Source organism: Epinephelus moara, chromosome 22 (assembly GCF_006386435.1).
Source record: "Epinephelus moara isolate mb chromosome 22, YSFRI_EMoa_1.0, whole genome shotgun sequence".
NCBI classification, from domain to species: domain Eukaryota; kingdom Metazoa; phylum Chordata; class Actinopteri; order Perciformes; family Serranidae; genus Epinephelus; species Epinephelus moara.
Genome location: NC_065527.1, coordinates 4,516,115 through 4,527,297, shown reverse-complemented (window position 1 = coordinate 4,527,297; position 11,183 = coordinate 4,516,115). Strand labels below are relative to the sequence as shown.

General features: G+C 42.8%; 1 protein-coding gene across 1 annotated transcript in view; it reads left to right on the top strand.

The window, feature by feature from the left end:
• The first annotated feature begins 2,328 nt into the window (after window positions 1-2,328).
• The window catches only part of kcng2 (potassium voltage-gated channel, subfamily G, member 2), a 36,636-nt gene continuing 27,781 nt past the window's right edge, over window positions 2,329-11,183 (top strand). Inside the window, exon 1 of the mRNA XM_050035482.1 lies at window positions 2,329-2,753. The gene's annotated coding sequence lies outside the window, so the exon portion shown is untranslated. The remainder of the gene's footprint in view (window positions 2,754-11,183) is intronic.

Genomic DNA, 11,183 nt, shown 5'->3' with positions numbered 1-11,183 from the left:
AAGAATTTGCCATAAATCATGACCCAGATAATCCATCAGTATCATCTCATCCCAGAAGTCTTTGGCGATTTGACACCAGAGGGAGATATTTTGAGCAGCAGCAGGAAAAATCCCCCCATGGAGTCCAGACATTGGTGGTGGTGGTGGTGGCTGATGACTACTGGGACGTATGAGGCTGATGAATCCATAAAGACTACACGGTGATGGGGAGGTGGAGGGTGCGCATGACGGCAGCAAGAAAGAACCATATCTAAAATGAGGAGCAGTAAGATGATAGGCTGACAGAGAAGGTGTGTCGCTGTGCTGTTGGTTGATTGTGAATCAGCTGATGACTCAGTTAACTTACCCAGACAATGTGAGTGAGCATGCGTGCAAGGAGTGAACAGCAGGGTGAGAAAGAAACTTACAGAGTATGAAAAGTACTGTCTTCCTCACTGAAATTTCGCAAGAGCTTCATTTCTAAATAAAACGCGCTAGATAACCCCCTCTGTCCTGCTGTTGACATTCCAGGACATCATGTCAGTTTACGCTTGTTACATGAAGCAACAGTTTCTGCTCAGTAGATTCAGACAGTCTCTTTCAAAATAACCTACAATGTCTGTAAAACACCACGTTAGTAGGTTTATCTCCTCATGAAACAAAAGCACGTGGTTAACTTTAGAAAAAAAACTAAGTTTTGCTTATAAAAGTGAAGCCAGCAGTGGGCTCTTGGGTGAAAGTCCAGGTCTGGTGGACCTATCCACCACCCCTCCTGCCTGCCCTATGGGGACTTTTCAGCTCTTTGCATTACATTTCTGCTGGCGATGTTTCAAACTGACCCCACCTGGCAGTGTATTAAATTGTGGTGAAAGGTACATTTGTGTGTCGATATAAAGCTGCCAACTGGATCACTGCGCAGAAAGAAGCGTGCATCTACTCATGGACGAGGGGCTTGTCCTTGTGACAACATGAATGGCGTCCTCCTCGGCTGAGCTGTAATATTAGCTAGCTCAGCAGTGCTAGGTGAGCTAGCAGCGGATGGACACTTCCCTCTGTGTGATGATCCAGTTGGCGTGCGTAACTAAACAATCTGGACTGATACATAGAACTACTACTACTGTTTTTGTTTTATTTTGGGGTGAACTGCCCCTTTAAAGGGTGACCCCACCAAATTAAAACATAAATGTCAGTTCACTAGTCATGAGAGAACTACTCAGCCTCCTTTATTATGGATTTTAAAGGATTTTTTGTCCAAAAGAAGTCCAGTCAGTAAAGGTTAGATTTATTTCCTCCGTGTGGATCTGTTTTTTCAAATTTTCTTACAGAGAGGTCAGAGGTCAAACTCAAAGTAGCACCTCTGAAACTGGTGGGTGTTCAGTGTTGCTCGATGACACTTCACCAGGTTAGTAGAAGTTTAACACCTTGTCATTTGGCTGACAGGTTGTTTCTACAAGCAACATGCAGCCCCTAAAAACACCCACCTGTCCTCCATTTCTATTTTTAGTCAGTGAAAACTGTTCCTGTTTAAAATCTGGCCTGAGTCATTTTTTATGTCACCACATTTACAGCTTTCACCCTGAGCTGTTAGCAGGCATTTAGCAAACCAGATACCCTGCAAATGGATGCTTCTACTGCCATCACCACGGTTTACTCTGGCATCAATCAGACTCCTGCAGTTATTGTCTCTCTGCTGTCTCTCATTTTGAATACACTCAGCTGAGCTGACGTGGTGTTGACAGACCGGAGTGGAATGAAAGAGAAGCTCCTGCTGGTCTGCATAGCCACACCTACTGTACTGTATCAGCTGGGTGTGTCTGCCTCTGACTTTGTGTCCAGTGTGGTTTGTGCCTCGGCCACAATATTAACACTGACATACTGTGCATGTCTCAGCTCTGTCAGACAGCTCTGTCAGTTGTCTTTTTCAGTTTGGGAGTACATGTTAAAGAGCAAATGTGATGAGCAAAGTGTGCCAGAAATAAATGTGTGGTCCCTAGTAAATAAAATTAACAATGAAACATAATATAAGCTGAGATAAAATGATGAGTTAAATGACCTACATAAGCTTCTGTCACCGACAAACTTTACAAAGCAGAAATCTTTTTATAAATAAGATTAGAGCAGGTTTTGTTCCAGGATATAATGAGGATAATGCAGTCCAAATTATTCAGAAGGCAAGAGAAAAATAATTAGAATCCATGCTAATCTCATAACAGTAGAAGAAAAGCATAACAAACACTCCCCCTGACGCTGTGGAATTGTACTGAAGCAGTCGTGGTTTCCCAGAGACGCAGTTTGGCAGAGCGCAGCGCAGCGCACCGCGGAGCGCGCAGCTCCGGACGCACCTGAACAGTCAGAGCGGTGTGACCATCAGTGAGCTGGAGACAGTCCTTCACCTGCTCCGAGCCAAACACACACACATACACACACTGCTCTGCAACATCTGCCACGTCGCCTGTGATGGAGAGAGGAAGAGTGTGACGGAGTCTTTGCTGATGTGGAGTAACATGTCTACCTCTTTGGCGTCTCCGATGGATCAAATCAGTCTTTTGAGGCTCGGCGGACTCCGCGCTCATATTTTGACCGTGTAAACAGCGACTTTAAAAAGCCATAAAAACTCCGCGCGGCGCGTGAGCGCTGCAAATTGAGCGCAGCGTTAATTGTACTACGATGTCCCAGAGCATCTGCGTGGAAAACTTAAAGGCATGCTGCATATTGAGGGCTGCGAACGTGCGAGGAGGCTGAAACAGATGGACACGAGCCCAACAACACACTGGGTGAGTCTAATAATTAGGATGGTTTTTATCACATTAATGGCAGGGTTTGTTTTAATAAAAACACAAAGAGGTCTAAATTGTCAAATGCGTTTGGAGCCGTGACGAGAAAACACTGGAACAGTCAAATAATGAAGACACAAGTGTTTTATAATGATCACAGTCTATTTTCATACATGTGACAAACTTCTTCCATGTCTGTGACATCCCGCACTGGTCTCCCTGTAGGGGGAGGTAAAGGGGCTACTGGGACTAATGGTGCCCACTTAATGCTTTTATTATGTCCTCACTGTGATTTTTATTCATTAACATGATCCTATAATGTTCCTGAAGGGGCTGAGTGATTCCAGAAGTGTCCTTGTGATACTTAATGTAGCCCCTTGTGTTTTGTTATTGTTTTATGGGCAGAGGAAATTAGATTTTAAAGATGGGGACACAAACCCTCAAAAGGGCTTCAGGTTTTTAGAACAAAATATAACCATGTTTGGGGGGTTTTCTCATAAATTTGATTTGTCCTCTTCATGAAATAGATGGTCATAACAAACATATTTTACAAGAGGAAAAAGTGATGAAATTGATCAATATATTGACTCATATCATAGGTGAAAAGGTGCAGATTAAACCACTATAGAGATGGTGGGGGTACCTATTTAATCTTATGTCATTTTTCACCTATTGCTTCCATTAAGTTCAAATTTGCACTAACAGTACCCTGATATCTGCCCTACACCTCAGAGCAATAACATCTGTTATGAAGCCTGGAAGTCTTTATAAATACAAAATGTATACAGAACAAAGAGAAGAAAGTAACTTTGACTTTAACTGATGGGTATGTTGGCTCTGCTCAGGCCATCACATTGATTTAAAAACTTTGCACAAGAACAATAAAGGTCTTGCAATAAAGAAAAATATGTTCCAAGTGACGAGAGACTTTTTATACCTTTGGAGAGAAATGAAAGATAACATTTTAACCCCATTTAACTACATGGAGCTCAAGATTTCAGAATGCATCTTCTCTTACAGCATTTAAAGTAGACATACCAAGCTCTGCTATAATAGATACTGTTACCACTTTTAAAGATTTTAAACAATTAAATTAAACAAAATTCATTTTAGTTCCCTCCATTCAGTCTCTATATGATTCCTTAAATCTTCTCAGCGTGCTCTCAGCCCTAGAGTGGTCTCCTTTGGTCTGAATCAGGGACTCATGTTGTTCCAAAGTTGTATAATTGCCTAGAGTTGGTTCGTGTTCTCACGGCAGCATTTACAAGAGGACCAGATCAAATGCCTTGTGTGAGAAAGCTGCTCCTGATTGGTCAGAATTTCCATGTGGGAAAAATCCAGGAAGTAAAGCAAACGTTGAAGAAGAGTACACTTGCAAGATAAATGTGACACTTTCTAATGTCACAATGGAGGGACAACTACGCAGGTTGATTTTAGCGCTGCTCATCGTGGACTATATTGCTGTCATTGTTCATTTTAGTCAAACCATACAGTTTGAAAACGAGGCGCGGCTCCAACTAGAAAACAATGTTTTGATGCATTGGATGTGCTGAATGTGCATATTAAGGCAGTACAGGAGGAGGTGCACATTAATAATCCTCCAGGACTGTAACATGCTCATGTTTAACCCAAACAATGTGTCATGTGACTGCAGTTGCTTCACATCCAGGTCGGAACACCTTCTCACCACAAACCAACTGCACCAGAGTTCCTTTGTAACCAGACTGAGACCACCTCTTCAAGAAGGTCTCAGTCCGGTTGTTTTGGTGCACACCTGAGTGTGATTGCTGTGTTCACACCTGCCCAAAGGAACTGCACTGAGGGGGCAAACAAACTTGAGTTTGATTGAACTTTTAAAGATTTTATACAGAATTACTTTTGACATTATTCTCATTTCCATTCTTTCCGTTCAGTCTGTATGTGATGTCCTACAGCTTATAGGATATAAACACCAGTCCAACTTCCATACCTTTTTGTTAACGTAAAAATATAACATTAGTTTTCGGCAGGGGCGTAAATATAGACAGTGCAAGCAGTACAGTTGCACTGGGGCCCATGGGGTGAGGGGGCCCATAGAGAGAGTAGTTGGAGGGGCTGCTCTTTCTCGAGCAGAGAACGGGCCCTTGCGAGCGATTCAACTTGCCACCTGAGAAATATGCCTGTGTTTAAAGAGGAACACACAATAAAATATTAGCTCTCGAGAAGGCAAACCCATCTCCGTCAGTTTTTTGTTAAATATAACAAAATGATGTTTATTTACATAAACTATAAATTAACTATTTAAAAATCCATTTAATGAATATTTTCTTATTCTATTTGGCATTTTTGTCATATATAAATTTGTAGTGATGGCTGGTAATATGTGTGTTGACGTCCAGTGTTCAAGTCTGTATTTGATCCTGTGACGATACTTAAATACTTAAAATATACGGTAGATGTTTCGGCACAAAATCTGGCACTAGGGCCTGTCATGATAGTGTGCACTGGGGCCCATCCTTACTACCGTACGCCACTGGTTTTCAGTCTGTATAAAGTGGAGAGGTATCGACAAAACTGCTTTCTGAAAATGTGCAGGGGACATGTCCCCCTGTGTCCCCCCTGTAAATTAAGCCCCTGCCTATCGGGGTGTTACAGGAGTTAGTCAGGCTGTTAGCTTTAATTTCAGGCTGTCTCCTTCCAGCTCCTGTCATCACACATAGGCCTCTGACTCCAAACTCTGCTTGACTTTAAATGTGATCAAATTTGTAGGAGAGCAGTCCTGCAGCTCCCCCTCTTTAGACAAAACAAACCTTTCTGTAGTGTTGTCCGTGGATAATTGGATTGACCTGTCAGTATGTGAGTAAAGCAGTTACACCATAAGTAGATGAGAGGCCTTTTTAAAAAGCTGCCATGCCTCTCAGAGACATCCCCCTCTTCCTTTCTTGTATGGATTGTCCATATATAATGTCACAGCCTCTCGTCTGCTGGGATCATTAACCTGTTGATGTGTGGAGACGGATGGCTGTGTGTCTTCCGCACAGTAAATCCTCGTATTAAAGCACACACTGGTGGGCTCTTGAAACCGGAGAGAACAAACTAATGAGAACAGATTGCGTAGAATATGGCAATCTGTTCTGAAACATGGTGGTTTTTAACATGTCATGCATCAGGTTTGCCCTGTGACCAAACGCTACAGCTACTCATTTCACTCATTAGTCGTCCCACTCTGTGGCTGAAGGTGGGCTAATGGGAGCCTGCAGACTCTCAGGCAGCACACCAGATAGAAAACCACTGCTGCACTTGTTGTTTTTTGCTAAGAAACATAATGAGAGTGTAAAAGAGAGAAAGGAGGAGAGAGAAGGGAGATGTGCCACATTCTTCATGCGTTTGTAGGCGGCTGTTGTTCTTTTTTGTATTCTGCTGTGATCTCTAAACTCACTGTCCTAATAACTGCGCTTCCACACAAACAGCACACTCTCCGCTTTCAGGCTCGCCATCAAATAGATCCTTTCCCTTCCAGCAATTTATTCAGCCCATTATCTCCTCCTCCCTGTCTCACACTTTGTTAAATCCAGCCCTTTCAATCATCTGATTGACGCTGACTGTCAGGCTCCCAGTGCAGGTTTAATTTTCACTTAGAGATTGTCATGGTACCTCTGGAACTTTGAAAAGTAGCACCGATGTAAAGCGTGAGAGACTGGGTATTAAGTTCTGACGTCTTCAGCAGTGGCGCGGGCAGATATTGTATTTTGGGTGAGCTCATGGAAAATGACTGGGATGACTTTTTCCAGAATAACTGGGAGAGGCTGTGGTTCCTCCAAACATCAGGGACTAATTGTATTCCAGGAACTTCCCACAACTTGTTTCAGTGTTTCACATCAGTCAGTGCTCCCGTGATCTTGATCGTTCCGTTTACGGTGTCATAAAACTCAGCCTGAGCTGTCGTAAGTCAGTCTGTTTCTCGTCTTGACGTTCTGACAAAATCAAACATGTTTAATATTATTTTAAGCTTTTAGTCTTGGCTTATGCAAATACTGAAGTTTAATGAAGTTAACATTGTCAACAACCAATAGCTGTATTCTCTCCAGCATTAAACAGGAAGCAACAAACCGGGTAGACATTAAACATGGAGGGGACGTGAGCAAGTTTCGGTTCTCTTATAGTTTAGTCTCGCTCACCAGACCTTTCTCAAGAAAAGAAAGGTCTGGCTGGGCCGACTCTCACTTTGAGATTGGAGAAAAAAAAGCCCCGGCTGCTTGTATTTCTTTCAACCAATCACAATCGTTCTGGGCGGTGCCACAGCAATGGTGCGCTTTCAAAAATATTGCCGGGGGGAAACAGGTTTTGGTGTAACACGCCCACAAAAATATCACCTACAGGACACGAACCATGGCAAAAAAATGTCTACATCCCTGCAAGATCAAACACCGCAAAAGTTAGTAAAGGACGTGTTGAAAACGGTTGAAAACTGCTACACAACCGGAGGTGGTAGGGCGGGACTTCAGCGGGTGGCTCGTTCCGCCCAATGAGAGGCTGATCTATGCAGCGAACTTCCGCCCACTCAGACTACTTATTGTGTGGAAAATGAGGAGAAACTGGTTGAGTTGTGGAGTGAACAAGGGTCAGTGTTTAATTCGGTGTGTATCTGATCCACCAACCAGCACTAACTTCAGTGAGAAATCTTTTGAAACAGTTCACCTCTCATTACCACGGTGTCCTCCCACTAAGATCACTAAGAAGTAGCGATTTGAAGCGACAAAATCCAAAATGTAAAATCTTTTCTTTCTAGATTTATGTGCTTATGCTGACACGTAAGGAATTGTTGATATGTCAGATTTCTTAAAGGTCCAGCGTGTAAGATTTAGGGGGATGTAGTGACATCTAGCGGTGAGGATTGCAGATTGCAACCAGCTGAAACTTCTTACGCTTAGAATTCTTCAGTGTTCATTGTTCGGGAGGTTTTTACTGGGAGCCGAATTATCCGCAGAGGTCTCGTCCTCTCCAAAACAAACAGACTAAAAAATTAAAACCAATAAAAGCAGGTTCACATTACAAATCAGTGTCTCTCCACCCTGAGCCTCACATTGCAGATGCCTCACTTGCCCAGCACCTGCAAACGTGTGCTCTTCCTCTCTAAAACAAACAGACCTGATGATTCAAACAGGTGAAATCACTGAATAAAGCAATGTCACATTACTTTCTCCAATACTGTTTGGCATATCGTACATGACCGCTAGCCTAGCACCTGCTAATATTCCTCTTAAAAACTAATGGACTAGGTGATTTAAACAGGTAAAAACACAGATTAAATCAGTTTCATATTAAAAAAAAATTGCGTTTTTCCAATGATCTTGTCGCAGAGAGACTTCTAAGGGCCCGTCCCAATACCCCCCCTTAGCCCTACCCCTTGTCCCTACCCCTACATTTGCGCGTTCCCGCGAGGGGTAGTGGTGTCCCAATTCCTTTTTGCGTGTAGGGGTAGGGGGCATAACGAGGGGTAGTGGGTATGAAACTAGCCCTTCTGAGCGAGGGATTTCAGATGCTGACTTGCCAGCGAGGGCTAGACGTTGCCATGGCTACCACTGAGCAAGAGACGGGGAAAAAAGCTCATACATAGCTAACGTTACCGTCGTCAGGTTGCTTGTTAGCTAGCTAGCTAGCTTGCACTATCTGGCGTCTGTCATCTGTCCTGCTCTGCAAAATTGTCGGATTTTTCAAATTACTATAACATGCCAGCTAGTATAACTATGCTGCCTCCTAATGTTAGCTGGTTAGCTATCTAGCTATCTAGCTAGCAGAAGTCCGTCTGTCATTCATCAAATGAAGCATGATGAATACAGCAAACACGATAGGTAGGATGAACTCAACCGGAGACTCCATTGTAGATGCCGGTTGGAAATGTAGATGGCTCGCAGCTTCCTGTTTAAAATGGTTACGTATGCATCAACGTAACCGACGTGGTGACGTAGTGAGTGGTGTCCCAATTCCTAGGGAAAGATTTCAACCCCTACCCCTTGTTGCTTCATTTTGAGGGCCAAGGGGTAGTGGATAATGGCTAGGGGTAGGGCCAAGGGCTAAGGGGTAGTGGACGGGGGGGATTGGGATTGGGTGTAAGTACAGTTGCCGACATGAAAATGCGAATGTCCTTATTTAGAGCCAGTGTTTGTTTTGTCTGTTCAGGTCTACTGTAGAAATATGGTGGTGCAACATGGTGATCTCTATAGATGAGGATACGCTCCCTAAATTAAAACTAAACTATACTATATATGTAATATGTCTCCCTTAATCCCACACACTGGACCTTTAAAGGGAGTTTGCTGTAAGATTTTCCACCAGGAGCAGGATGAGAGATAACATCTCAAGGGATCTAGTTGTAGTCTTGCAAATAGTGACCCTGTAAGATCCCCAGTCTTTGCACACTCTTACAGTGTGACTGAAACCTCACATGGCCTTGACTGTGAGAGGGTGTCAGACTTTAGTCTTTTAAAAGCAATATCAAAGTCTGTCAGTGTATCGTCAGCGTAAATCAGAGGATAAATTCAACAGAAACAAGTCAGCAACAAATCAAGTTTATATTTCTTTCTTTCCTTATGTATATTTTTTAAATTTATCATTGCAGAATCTGTTATGATAAAACTTGGCTGGGTGATCCAGTGTGCAGTGTGGGTGGGTCAGTGTCACTCAGGCCCCTTATTGGCTTTGCATCTGGTCACCAGTCTGTTCTGCAAAATCAAATCTCCCAGTTACTGAGAATCATACAGCTCCACACTCAACAAGTTAAGAGTACAAGTCGTTTTGCTTTTTTTCCAGTAAGTAAATGAATGAGCTCTGGGGGTAAAGAAAGGCTTGTCTGCTTGGATCAACCCATTTAGCCCATTTATAATTCATACTGTGGAAACCAGGCCACAATGTTGCATCATTTTCAATTATGGACATTATGAAGTGAATCAATAAAAAGCGTCTCTTCAGTGAGACGAGCTGGTCAACAAAATCATCACTGCTTGTGACTCAGACTCTAAAAGGTGCTCTCCATCTCTGCCCCTCAGACTCTTACGCATGTGATTATGTTGTGAGAAGTACTCTGTCCGTGATTATTGCAGTTCAAGAGAGACATTTTGCGTCATTCTAGATTGTGAAATCGTTTTCTCCCCGCTGATTGCTGCGCTTCTTCTGCAGGCCAGAAATGTAATTGTCCTCATATTTTTGAGCACAGACTGTCACTGACATAATCTCGCTGTGAGGAGGACCAATCAGTCTGATTTAGGAGCAGGTCAGGTGATAGTTCAGTGTCATTCAAGAGCTCTGTGTCCCAAAAATAGACTTCTGCTTCAGGCTTTTACAAAGATGAAGACTGAGTGGATGTGGGAAGGCAGATGTCTCAGTGATGCATGAGGTTGCCGATTTATGCAAAGAGGCAAGTAAATTATATTTGCATTAGCAACTGGTGGTAAAAGAACAAAGCAGAGTTCAAAAGTACTCCACCTTTTTTCACGTACTATCTCTGAAGAAGGAAAGAGAAATCCACCTTGGAAGTATTTCTTAAAAGAAGCGCTTTAACCTGCAGCTTTGTGGAAAGAAATGGAGATTGAGGAATGTTTTTCTTTCGTCACAGATCCAGATTGAGCGTCTGAAACACAAGCGCTCAGGGTCACAGATCTGAAGCAAAAGCCTTCTGTGTTGAGGATGAAAGGAAAGAACATGACCTCACCCCGACTAATGAGGATGAGAAGGATGTAAAGTAGTCGAAATGAAAGCCATTTTTCACTCAAAATCACACAGTAAGAAAATTGTTGCATTAGCAGCCGGGTTTATTAGATTAGAAAAACTGTTTTGTGCCAAAGCCTTGTTTGTATTTGTTTGTCAGTGACATAATATTACGACTTACGGGGAAATTTAAGGGGTACAAATACATTGCTTTCTTCTTGGGAAATACTGGCCATTTCTACCTCTTGAACTCCTTCAAATGAAATCCTCTGAAAAGGAAAATGGCTCTTCGGCCAAATTTGTCACAACTGGCATCCAAACCAACACTTGTAGGAATAAGGGTTCAAAATAGGTTCTACAAAGGACCATTCGCTTCTGAAGACCCCTTTTTGGAAGGAAGGCTTTTTCGAGTTCTTTTGCTGTGTTCACATTGGGTCGTGTTCACCATGTTCATGAGAAGAGTCGAGCTTGACTAAGAGCCGATCTCAAGAGCCATGACTCACTAGGCAATATCTTTTTGGCCATTGTCTTTATAATGATGGGATTGTGGGTCGTTAAGCTCGGGATATTTATCAACCTTAACAACTAGTCCATACCCATTGGTAGCTTTGTCACCTTCTACCTATGCCAATCCTCAATGCCTATGTGCAGTTTCACATAGATTGACCACGTCAGTGAGTAGAAAAATGTGGAACAGACAGAATGACTGACTGACAGTTTCCGTGATTATGTACAGCATACCTTATG